Source organism: Numida meleagris, chromosome 2, assembly GCF_002078875.1.
Source record: "Numida meleagris isolate 19003 breed g44 Domestic line chromosome 2, NumMel1.0, whole genome shotgun sequence".
Classification (NCBI taxonomy): domain Eukaryota; kingdom Metazoa; phylum Chordata; class Aves; order Galliformes; family Numididae; genus Numida; species Numida meleagris.
This window is the reverse complement of record NC_034410.1, coordinates 51,767,858-51,780,209: the sequence shown is the minus strand read 5'-3', so window position 1 is coordinate 51,780,209 and position 12,352 is coordinate 51,767,858. Positions and strand designations below refer to the sequence as shown.

Below are 12,352 nucleotides of genomic sequence, written 5' to 3'. Positions count from 1 at the left end.
AAACCCAGGGAGCACTTCTGCAGGATACAGGGTGCTTCAGTTACCCTTTCTGTTAAACATGACACAGGTTGTTCAGCATTTTGCTGAGCTGAATCATTATTGAGTTCCATGGCATGGAAAATGCTTCAGGACTAAAAACAGTGTGTTTTTCAAGAAATGCTTAATCCTAAACAGATCATGCTAATAGAGTATAATAGAGACTCTGCTGCAGTTAATGAAGATTTTGTTTGACCTCAGTGAGCTCTTAGATAGGCCAAGAACATATGCTTGCCGTTGGTAACAGCAACTAGATTGTGAATTAGTTTTCCTTCTCTTGTTCATACAGAAAGACTGGAACTACTCAAGGAGATCATGTGGAGCCACTGTATTTAGAATAGTGGAGCCACTTTCAGTAGAAGATATCTCCCAACTCTATATTCAGCCATTTAGCTTTAGTCCAAATAAGCATCCTCAACTTTTCAGCTTTTCAGCTTTTTGGCTAATTCACCGTAACAGACCACATCAGTCAATTGCTCATGTTGGCTTGCTGGAATGAGGGCCTGTAAGAGAGCCTGCATAAACAAACAGAAAACAGCCAGTTCACATGCCGGCTGAGCTTGTATATTAAGCCCTTCCAAGCATATACACCTAAGGCTGGAAGTGTCTATATATAGATTTTTTTTTGGTAGGCTGCATTCCCAGATTATTCCAAATCCTGTCTCCAGACTTAACATACTTCATTCCTACATTGCCTGTAAACTTGAACCGTGCAGACTCCCAGCACCTTCAGTTGGCTCTGGTACATATTCTCTAGAGGATATTTAGAAGGAAAAATGCCTGTTGACTTACAAGGCCATTTCATAAGGACCGGGACTTGTAAAGAAGAAAGCAAAGAGACAGAACCATTTGGTCAGGGGCACACTTCCCTAAGGATCAGAGATGAGGGTATAATTTAGGCATCTGGCTTTCTACTTGCTCCAGAGCATACTGAATTTACTGTCCTTGTTTTGCTTTTTCTTTTACTTTTTCCTCCTTACATCTTCTCTGATTAGAATTAAAATGACCAATGTAATTTATGCTCCAAATTCCTTTTCTTGTTCTGAAACCAGGAACAAAGGCTGTAGGTTTTTCTAAAGAAGGACTTTTCTCTAATGGTGCCATGCAGTTTTCTCTCTAGGAGCATGGGATGGAGTACAAAAAAAACTCCAATAGTGACCCTTTTGCTGTGTAACCTTTCCTTAAAATGCCAGGAACTATACTTCCACAGAAAGGAACAACAAATGTTGAAAGAAGAATGTGAAGGACATTATGAAAGACTAAGGCAAGAAAAAAGATCTGCTCAGACATGTTTCTCAGGGAAGGTGATGTAATATGCACTGTAGAAAGTACTGGTAGTTGACATAACTCACTGTTTTTCTAAGCAGCCGTGGCTGCCAGCAGACCAGGAGAAACAAAACATACAGCTGGACTTGATGATCTTGAAGGTCTTTTCCAACCTGAGCTGGGAATACAACTGATCAGACTTTTTTGTCCAAAAGAAATATAGTAGATACGAAACTTGTTTTCAAAAGATGTCATTGAAGTTCAGTGGAATAGTATCCTGTTAATAAAGAATAATGACCAATGGATGAAAGTCTCACTTCTGTTGGAGCAGTCTGTGGCGATGTATGTATGTAGTGTAATGTACTGTAACATTAAATTTTACATGCAGGGAGTACTCAAGAAGTTGCTGTTGCAATGCCATAGTATACAATTCTGTTAAAAGCTCACAGAGTTAAGTAAATGTTCAACAAACTTTTTAATAGCTATCTTGAAAATTACCTGGCTTTATATTAACTGATTCTCTGCTTAAGCCTGGTTTCTTAAAGAAGTAAGACTTGAATGACTGTTCTTGGTCTGTGCATTGTGCATATGTACATATATGTCATTTGGGAACCTTCTTTCCTATTATAACCAGATCTGACAGAGAGGCACAGAGTCTTCAAGTTATTGAAGGAATTAAGAATTTTATGGGAACAGGTGGCTGGATAATGAATAGAGTCCTGATCTTCCCTGTAAAGAAGAGCCTACAGGAAAATGTGCTCTCAGTTGGCCCCGAGGAATCCAGGAAGCCCAAATCTGGAAGATTCCCAGCTTTCTTGTTCCACTTCTCACAGAACTTGCTAATTTAAAGATCTTGACTACAGCATGAAATATTTTATCATTAAAAATGGTAGCTCTACTGTGTTCCTCCTTCATTCTTGCATGCATGGAGACTGGCAACTATGAAATGTCACTAGAAGAATGAATGTATCTATTTTCAGGCTATCTCAAAAAATTGGATGAACTTCTGAACAAGAGGTCATGGTGTATGAGCTAAGATAGATTTGTTCTTCATTACCACAGAAGAAGAGTTTTACAGGAGAAGTGTCTATTGTGAAAACTGTGTTTGATTGTAGGACTTAAATACTTGGTCTATTGCCTGCTTTTCACAAGTATTGCTATTATTGTTTAGACAACCAATAGAGTAGTTGTGGTTTCATGCATAAGAATGTGTGATTACTTTCATACTTTTTTTGTGCATGAGGCTGGACGAAGCTGCAGGAGATCCCTAATGGGCTTGATGAGACTAAAGTCATCTCAAAACACTTTGTTTTACTGTAAATTGATTATAAAGAAAACACTGGCAGTTGGACTGACTGTACTAGATCTTGTCTTGGAGTAAGAAGGCAAGTGGAAGCTAGATCCTTAAGAACTGACAGAATATTCTTCCTGTCCCTTTATTAAATACTCAGTCATTTGCATTTTCTCTTTTCTTCTAGGTGGAGTCTGAATAAGAACCGCCATGATAGGTTTTTAGCTGGATTGGGGCTACCAAGTGATAGTGATCTTGAACCAATTTAGAGGAGTGGCACCAAAAAGTAGTTGTTATGCAGAGTGTTGTACAGGTGAAACAACACTGCTTCCTCAGCTGCCTGAAAATTTTGCTTTAAGGCACTGAGCTTCTATCTGAGTATGGCAAGTTAGGCCTCAGATATCTGCATCCAATGCACAACTGAGCTTAAAATAATTAGTTATAGTCTGTCATACAATTTTTTAGATTAAACCAGGGGAAAAATCTGTAGAGCATAATGCTGTACAGCCAACCCTCATATTGCCCGATCTCTTCCTGTTGCACTGAAAGTACAGTAAATGGGGTCTTCTTAGAACACTCCAACACTGTGCTGATGTTGGGTTGTATTTCAGGAATTCCCTCAGTTACAGCAGTGCTGAGTCCAGAAAACCACAGTGGATCTCTGGAAAAGCCCTGCCCACAACCCAAAACTGTCTTGCGTCTTGGAGATGACAAAAACAAAAGGTTTCTTTTTGCAACTTCAGTTTTCTTCTTAAACTAGAAAGTACAGAAACACCTACATTGGTCAGTTACTGAAGTGAATAAAGAATCAGTCTCTTTTTTTGACGAGGAAAGAAAAGGATCAGAAAGAGATACTACGTATCAAAGTGAAAACTCTGTTCTGGAGATGTGGTGATGTTTCAAAAACCTCATTTTTTAGTTTTCCTTAGAATTTACTGGACTCCGTGTAAGAGAAAGTTTCCCCCAACTAAAACCCTGGTGGCTGGAGAGCTAGGGGAGGAAGGGCAGTGAAAGTGACTGCTCCCATTTTGCAGAGAGATGAAAATCAGCTGGTTGTTCCAGTAGGCCTTTAGGCCAGGATTTGATAAAACTTTGTTCTTTTGCTGTTCCCACCAAATCCTTTCTGGTGTCATACTTACATTCATAGCCCCTTCCCACTCCTGCATAATCTCTATGCATACTACCACTTCTTTTTATGAAAGTCTATTTGTGGCTTGAAAAGCCCATATCAGAAACAAAGCTATTTAAAATCTCCTGTGATTTTTTTATGTTTCATATTCTTTTACATTCGGAGTACAGTTGCTAAATGTCTGACAGTAGTTGCTGCTCTGATCTGAATTTCTTCCCCTCCTCATCGCTAAGCAGGGTGATGTTTTTAGGTTCAAATTGTGTAACAGGAAGCACATAAACCATCAGAGCTGAGAAAAATAGTAAACTATGGGAATGCAGTGTTACATGCAGCAAACAACCCAACTCTTCATAATAAAAAACTTTTTTTTTGTTGTTTTGTTTAGAGCTTGATGAGTCCATCAAAAAGCTACATGAGACCTATTTTCTGGGTGATGGAATGTAAGCCTGCCTAGTTTGCTTCCTATTAGGTTATTAACATTTACTGCATCTGTAACTGCTGGTCACTGAAGGAAGGGCTTAGCTTTCTACCAGAACCCTGGGACTAATTAAAAGATTGTCATGTATGTTTAATGAGCAAGTTGTTACTTTCACCGGTAAATTGCCTTAGACTCTCAGTCCTGTAAATCACAAATTACACATAACCGAATTGTAGTTAACAAACTGATTTGGGGTAGAAAGGCAGTCTGGGGAGCACAGCTTGCTGCAGATGTTAGAAATGATTGGTTGTTTTCTTCCTCCTTTCCCTACTAGGACTGGGTATTATATATGGCAACTAGTATTCATCTCTCAACAAGACACTCAGACCTTGTAGGGCCAGTTCTTTCTTCCAATAATACCTTTGCATCATAAAGAGACCCAGACAAAACATCCCCAGGGGAAAATCCTATGCTTATATGAACTTCCAGCCAGAATATAGCACCAATTGCTTGCCTAGCTGCTGGGTGGAGGAGAATGGCCTATTAGAAGGGAGTGCCCAACTCAAATGAAGAATGAATAAGACACTTGAGGATGTATCTAATGGATCACAATGTAGAAGACCCAAAAAGATGAAGTTTTTTCTCCTTTTCTGTGCCAGCCTTGGGCAGAGGAGTGGATCTGGTAAATTTTAGCTCTGTATAACTATCAGCCAATTTTGCTCTCTTACTGATTGTACATCCACAGAGTAAGCAGTCCCATCCTATCTTCTCTGAGAGCAAGTTACCTCATTTAAAGTGATGGGATGTATATTGAAGAAGTGGAGTGTGGATCCTTGTTACTAGTGTTATAAACATTAAAAAGGCTACGTTAGCCTGTTTCACAAAGTCAGTGAAGTCATTATGTTGTGTGAAACTCAAGAAAAGAGTGAATCTTGCTATCCCATTCAATTCCATACAAATACAGCAATACATTTAAGAACAGTGCAAAACCAGAGCAGAATGGTACTTAAGAGGGTAACATTAAAAGCAAATCACCTGGGAAAATCATTTTTTCCATTATGAAAATGGCTTGTCCTATATTCATGAAATGAGTTAGTCACATAACACACCTTTCACAACCTCAAAAGTCTTGGATTATGGGCTATACTTTCCCATGTATAACAGGAGCACCTCTGGATATTCTTCTCATGGGAAGACTGTCCGCTCCTCTTTGTACATGCACCACTATCACTCCACAGTTTCTGATTATGTTTTATTTGGATGTAATCATAAATCACTCACAAATCAGTCCAAGGCATAAAACTAACCAGACCAGTTCATATTTCTGAAGTGAGCTGTTCTATTTGCATTGCTCTCCAGATTAAAGCATTTCTTGCGATATGGAAAGATTCCGGGTATGTGCTGTTCAACGGGGAAAGGTGAGAGAATGACATTTTAGGACATGTGTGGGGAAGGGAGGAAAAGCAGCAAGGAAAGAAACGTCAATTTGATTTTGAATCACTCCATAGAAGTAAGTCAACTGAACAATAGCTACCCATTCATCCTTTGTTTTAGCATTCTGCTTTCTGGGACTGTTCATCCTTGAGAAAAGAAGGCTCAGGAGGAAGCTTAAATCATAGAATGGTTTGAGTTGGAAGAGACCTTTAAGATCATCTAGTTCTAACCCCCCTGCTATAGGCAGGGTCACCTCCCTCCAGACCAGGTTGCTCAAAGCCCCATCAAGCCTGGCCTTGAGTGCTTCCAGGAAGGGGGCATCCACAACCTCTCTGGGCAACTTATCAATGTATATAAATACCCGAAGGGAGGGTTTGAAAAAGATGGAGCCAGGCTGTTTTCAGTAGTGCCTAGTGCCAAGACGAGAGGTGGTGGTCACAAACCAGAACACAGGAGGTTCCCTCTGAACACCAGGCGGCACTTCTGTGCAGTGCGAGTGACGGAGCTCTGGCACACATTGTGCAGTATCCTCCTTGGAGATCTTTGAAAGCTCCTTGGACATAGGCCTGGGCACCCTTGCTGTGGATGTCTCTGCTAGAACAGGGGTTGGAGCAGATGGACCCAGAGGTCCCTGCCAACCTCAGCCATTCTTGGATTCTGCTTTGAACTCTGTCTGTCATGAGAATGTGAGGTACCTTCTCCCCTCAACCAGGAACAGAAAATTTTGAAATATAAATGATGCTCTAGCACCCAACAGCTCTGGAAGGGACCCCATTGAATGAATGTGTAGAATGTGCCCTAGGAAGGACAAAGTGTAGTGAGGTCAGGATCAGCAGCTGACAATAGGAAAAAAGCAGGAGTGCTGGGATTACATATTACTTCTGCTTCAGCCACTCAGAGTAATATTTTATTTTGTGTTTTAGGAAGACCTGTGACATAACTAATAACGGTACTTCAGGTATCACCTCATGACTGCTGCTTTGTGCTGATGGCATTGGAAGCACAGGAGGGATGTTGAGAACTACTGTGAAAGGACTTGTTATGTAAAACCAAAGCAGACAAATTTGGATGTCTGAATTTTACGATGTTTAATTCCAGTGCAGACTGCAGAGGTTGTAGTGGTTTCTGGTGTTATAAACATGTTTTTCAGACTGAAAAACCACATCAGTTTCCTGCAGAGGATGAAGGTAAGCATGCAAAAGAGGGTGCTTACACCCAAGAGCTTTACAGTGCCATTTGCTGGTGCTGCAAGCTGCAACACTGTAGGCTTGCAAAAGAATTGCAGGCTTCGGGGCTGCACTGGGATTACACTGGAGAAAAATAAATAAAATAGAAAAAAGGTTTGCATACCTTCTTGATCTTGTAAAACTAGCTTGTCTTCTTGAATGCAGGCTGTCTGATATGCTAAGAAATAGCTAATGTGGACTTGGTGTAGTGGTGGGCAATAGCACAAGTGGGCAGTTTCTTTTTCTTCCTTAAGTGCATTTAGCAAAAGGACAGAATAGAGGAGGTTGAAACTTTCATAAGCATGAAGTCTGTAACGCTAAGCAGAGGTCAAGCAAAGGTGCAGTGCTTTCAAACCATACCTGGCACTTTAGGGCAATCATGACAAACAAGATACAAAGGCACAATTGCAGCTTTAATGTAAAGTGGCAAGTTTCTCTCCATCATACTGAAAATATAATGTTTTGACAGGTTACAAGTTTTCATACCCTGCAGTAGACAGCACTATAATCAAATAATAATGCCTTCACTTTTTGATAGTGCAGTTGAAGAATGAAGAAGGAGATTATTTCACATCATGCTCTATTCTGCCTCCACTTAGAATAATACAAAGTGCTTGCAGCTTGAACACTCCAAGCTAAATTGCCTGGGTTTTGCTGACAGAGACCTCAGAGAAGCACTGCTGGGGTTAACATATTGCTCTGCCCAAGAATATATGAGTGTATTGCAGAAAGGCACTATGCAAATAATGTTCACAGAGTTTATAATTTCCTGTTGGAACAGCAAAGAAAATAAGATCATTGATTTAAACCAGAGAATACAAATGATTTCCTGCCCACAAAGCTGCCAAGTTCTTGGAGTTATTGATTTTTTTTTTCCTCCCTGCTGCTAACCAAACACTTCTGGTCCTGTCACAGGCATCATCAGCTTATTGACCAAGTAAACATAACCCACTAAGCTGAACATTTTAAGAATAATAGAAAATTATAGTGGTTATAGTAACAAAACATTTACATTCTGAAATAAGAATAAAAAAAATAAAAAGGAAAAGAAAAACAATTTCTGAAATTAATTAGCTTTTATGTAGGTTCAAGTTTCTGGAATTTAAGTTTGCATCCAAAAGAGAGAGAAAGGAGCAAATTGAAAGAAGACTGAAATAAACAAACCAACAAGCAACAACAAAAACAACCCCCCAAAAAACCACTTTCCTAAAGAAGCCAAAGAGGGGAGAGTATAGGGAAGTGAGTACTTGAAAATTTGAAACCCTGATTTAAAAAAAAATTGCTAAATAGAGGTAGAAATAGTAACAAAATGTAGCAGCAGCATGGTAAAGGCATATGTTTACTTACTTTTCTGTTTACTTGTTAGTAGCAGGAGGGCTGCGCTGCTGTCTGAATATTTTTTTTCAAGCCAGAGCTGAACACAGCTAATGCCTGGCCTTGAAACATGTCAGTTTGAAGATGACATGTACGGTATAAATAAATATGGAACAATACTTGCTGTCAAGTTGGTTTCAAGACAGAAGTTCACTAAAGGGGGTCTGACAATGTCAAAAAGCATTAGACCAAAGCCAGCAAATACTTTATATGCTACAGCTGAAGCCAAAAGATGAATTGATGCCCTGTATCTGATTTTAAGGCATCTGTCTGCTCTGGAGAGCATGTCTTTGTCGGAAGAAGCAAGGAAACAAGTTGCTTTTCTCTCCTTCCACCATCTGCCTAAGGTCAGAAGGCAAGGAGCAAGATGAGACAAAACAAATTGCTATGTGGTGTAAGTGCAGAGAGATGCCTTGCAGGCAAAATAATCTTGAACAGCAGGAGAGCATGCAGGGGAGCCATGCTCAGAGGAATTAAGGGGGCCTGGTGGGCACCCCAGGCCAGGGGCCAGGGATGATCAGGGAGATCTCTCAGGCTGGGACACCTAGAGCAGGCTGCATATTTCCTGGGGCTGTCATTGCAGACAAGGTTGCTGTCTTCCCCTCGCAAACGTCCTTCCATCCTTGATTGGAAAGCTATGTGAGAGCTATAAGTTAGAGAAGATCCAGTCAGAAAAGCCACCAGGAGGAAGTAAATATGCAGATTACAAAGTGATTAAAAAAAAGGGTATCGGCCTTCCATGGTGACTTGGGAGAAGGTGTGACCTGTTTCCTCCACCCCCTTACTCTCATGCTGTTGACTGAAGAATACTATTAAGGCAGGTAGTCACAGATTATTAATGACCTGTTAACAGCTTTTTAAATTTTATAATAAGTGCCAACCATGGCTGCTGTAATTATTCTGCTAGTCCTACAACACACCCTGTGCTAAGCTGCAAAACACATTATTTTCTGGAGCACGTTGTCATGCTTCATCACATGTGTGTATTGCACCTGGGGAATTTCATGCCTAAGTAACATTACATCTTAGGTTGTCAGAGCATTTTGCAGTCATTAAATGTCACTCTCTTCCAGCAAAGTAGGAACCAGGAAGTATGTAACCACTTATTTTTGCAAGTGTGAATTGAGACACCTGAAGTTTATGGTGTTTGTCACAGTGACACAGTGAGTCAGTCTTACGCAACCTGGGAGTGCTGTCTTCTGCTTTGCCTGCACTGGTATTGTATGAACTGGAAAAGGCACAGATAAATTCAAAGTCACACCACCTTGACGCTTCCTCTGTCTGGGCAGAGATCTCTGGGAGTAACATTTTATACCAGTGATGGCATCTCTTTATCGCTCCTCCTGATTTCCACAAAGGGAGAGCTGAGTACCATGCAGTGAGAACAGACAACAAGAACAAACGGAAGCAACTGTGTGTTGTGGTCAAAGACAAAGTCTTTCCTGTACAGCCTTGAATTTAGGAAGTCTGTGGGCATGGATTCCTGCCAGCTAGCTGATCCTATTTTCTAATGGATCACAGCACACCTATGAGTTTCATGTATGCTATATTTGTCAAATTTCATTACATTTATCCCTTGGTAATCTAGCATTTGATGAAAAAATGTTTAAAACCCTGCCAAAAAAAAAAAAAAAAAAGAAGTGTTTGAAGCTACTTATTGTATTATCACGGTTTTGTGATTTTTTTTTGTTGTCAGTATTCCACATCATAACATCATGTAAAGCACTAATAGTTAAAGAGTTAATGTCCTGAGGACTGCCTTTTTTGGGTGTTTTGGTCCTCCGAGGGGGAGGGGAGGAGCTGCACTTCCCAGGGGTCTTTGCATCTGGAGGGGGTGGTGAAGTGGCCTAGGAGACCAGGAGTCTCTTCCTTCCTACCCAGAAGACAAGAACAGGGTCCCCCTGCAGCTTACGGTGTAAGAATCTCAGCTTGTAACTCTCTCTATTTTGATTTGCTGGCCTCAATTTCTATATAATATTTAGTAAATTAACGTTCCTCCTCAGATTGTTTTGTTTTAGATCCGTCTATGAGTTCCCTACCTTTCCCCTTTTCCCTTTGTTTTCCCCAGGGCGTAGGCTCGTGGGACCCCTGCTGCATTAGCTGCTGGACCAGTCTGGGCCGGCCCTTAAATCGCTGACTTTTTTTTTCCCCTTCTTTCTCTCTTTTCTGGGCCTGTGGGCCTGCTGTCCCCCTGTCACGGACACAGATTCATAGATAACGCCTTGACATGTAGCAATAGGTTTATCAGGAAATAATTAATAATAATAATAATAAAGGAAATAAAAAAACGTTCGCAGTCCTCTTCAAAAAGTACCATTGAGGGTGCATCTTAAAGTGCCAGAGAACCCAGCAGTTGTAGGAAACAACTGTAGTAGTTGTACGAAACAGTGGTCCTGTAAAGGTACCAACTGTTGAGCATGCACAAGGCACTCAGTTTTGAAAAATCTCATCCATCAACAGTACGTAAATGTGTGGTTTGTGCTGTTGTCCAGCCCCCAATGTGACACCAGCCCCAGGTTGTAGCTCTGTAGGAACAGCTTGTCTCCATACCCCTAAAGGTAGTTTGGCTATAGGAAAAAAGTTCTGCCTGGAGTTTTGTCGAATCTGTTCAGCCTGGGGTATTTCAGTCTAAGAGAGAGGATGATGCAGGCACCAAATACTCAGCATGGCAAAGTGAACATTTCATGTTTTACTGCCACATTTCTGCAAAATTAAAAAGCCCTGCCTTCCCTAACAGGAGCTATAAAAGGACCTACAATTTAATGAATAAAATAAAGACATCATTTAAACAATTAAATAAAAGAGACATTTTTCCCTCAAACCTTTTCCCACATGATCAGAGGAAAATATGGATTGCAGTCAGCTGTTCTCTTAGGTTCCTCTTGCCTGGACTCATTGGAAGAAAAGCTGATTCACGCTCAACTGATTTGTGAGCATCCAGCATACCTTTCTCTTTCTCCATGTATGGATGGATCAATCAGAAACTATTCCTTTGATCACTTTAAAGGTCTGACCCTAGATGCAGTATGTACAAACTAAGTGCTAGGCTCCATCACTTTCTTTGTCCCTTTGCTCTGTGCGCAAGTTAACAAGCTGGGTCTATCTGAATTGACACCTTCAAGTATGATAGGAGTTTCTTTTTGTTCTTTTGTTTTTCTAATGGTTTCCATCATAACTTTTATTTTCTCCTTCTCAGAACAGAGTCTTTTTAGGACAGAATCCCTGTTGGTCTTTTGCTGTTTCTGTTGTTCAACACTTATTAAAATGTCCTGTGTATTTGAGGCTATTTTTTCCCAGATCTTAATTTGTGTTAACAGATTTTGCTGATACGGAACCAGTTCTACTATAAGGGTAAGGACCAACTTCTGGAAACAATCAAGTTGTCCAAGATGTTTGAAAGTAATTAGTTTTTTCTCAAATCTTTAGGCTTTAAACGTTGGTCTGATGTATTTCAAAGGGGCCTGACTTTCAGAAGAACAGTAGGGCTCTTCTCATAGAGTGTGAAGATGGGCGCTTGAAATAAACATACCACTTCTGAGTTCCCAGGGGGACATAGGGTAGCATTTTATTTATTTTTTGTTTTCAGTAGGAAATACAAGTAAAAGGAAACTGTTCATGATGTGCCAAAAATATGTATTGCTATAATACCATGTAATAAAAGGCATTGTATCAGCAATATGTCTGGCCTTAAGAATAAAGTAGTTGTTCAGATTCCTTATTCACTCTATTGACTGCTTTCACTTTCCTTGTTAATTTTTAAAGGCTTTGCAAATCAGGCTTCATGCTGGTCACAGCAGAGCTGTTCACATCGTTTACCCCCTCCTTTCAGGAAGCAGGCATATTTCACTGGAGCAAACATCGTATGATTAACACCATGTTCCTGACTGAAACATTTTTTTTCCTGTGACAGCCTCCCTTGGCATCCAATTCCTTTAGGTCACTGTCTACTGCATGCACATTTACTGCATGCATGTGGATCATACTATTGAAGTTAGTAAGACTACAACCATTAGTCTTGTCAGGATCAGAGTTAGGGACTGCAGATATCCAAGCAGTGACTAACTTCTAATGTAGAGTAATGTAGAGTACTTCTAGGGACTTTTGTGACAATTTTATTTTCTGTTCACAAGGTGAAGTGTGACCGTTTTGCCAAGGAAGTTATTGCAAGCTCCTTGTAT

At 40.3% G+C, this 12,352-nt stretch overlaps 1 long non-coding RNA gene across 1 annotated transcript in view; it reads left to right on the top strand.

The window, feature by feature from the left end:
* Window positions 1–12,352, top strand: part of LOC110393201 — a 59,411-nt gene that overhangs the window by 26,238 nt on the left and 20,821 nt on the right. The gene's annotated exons all lie outside the window — the stretch shown is intronic.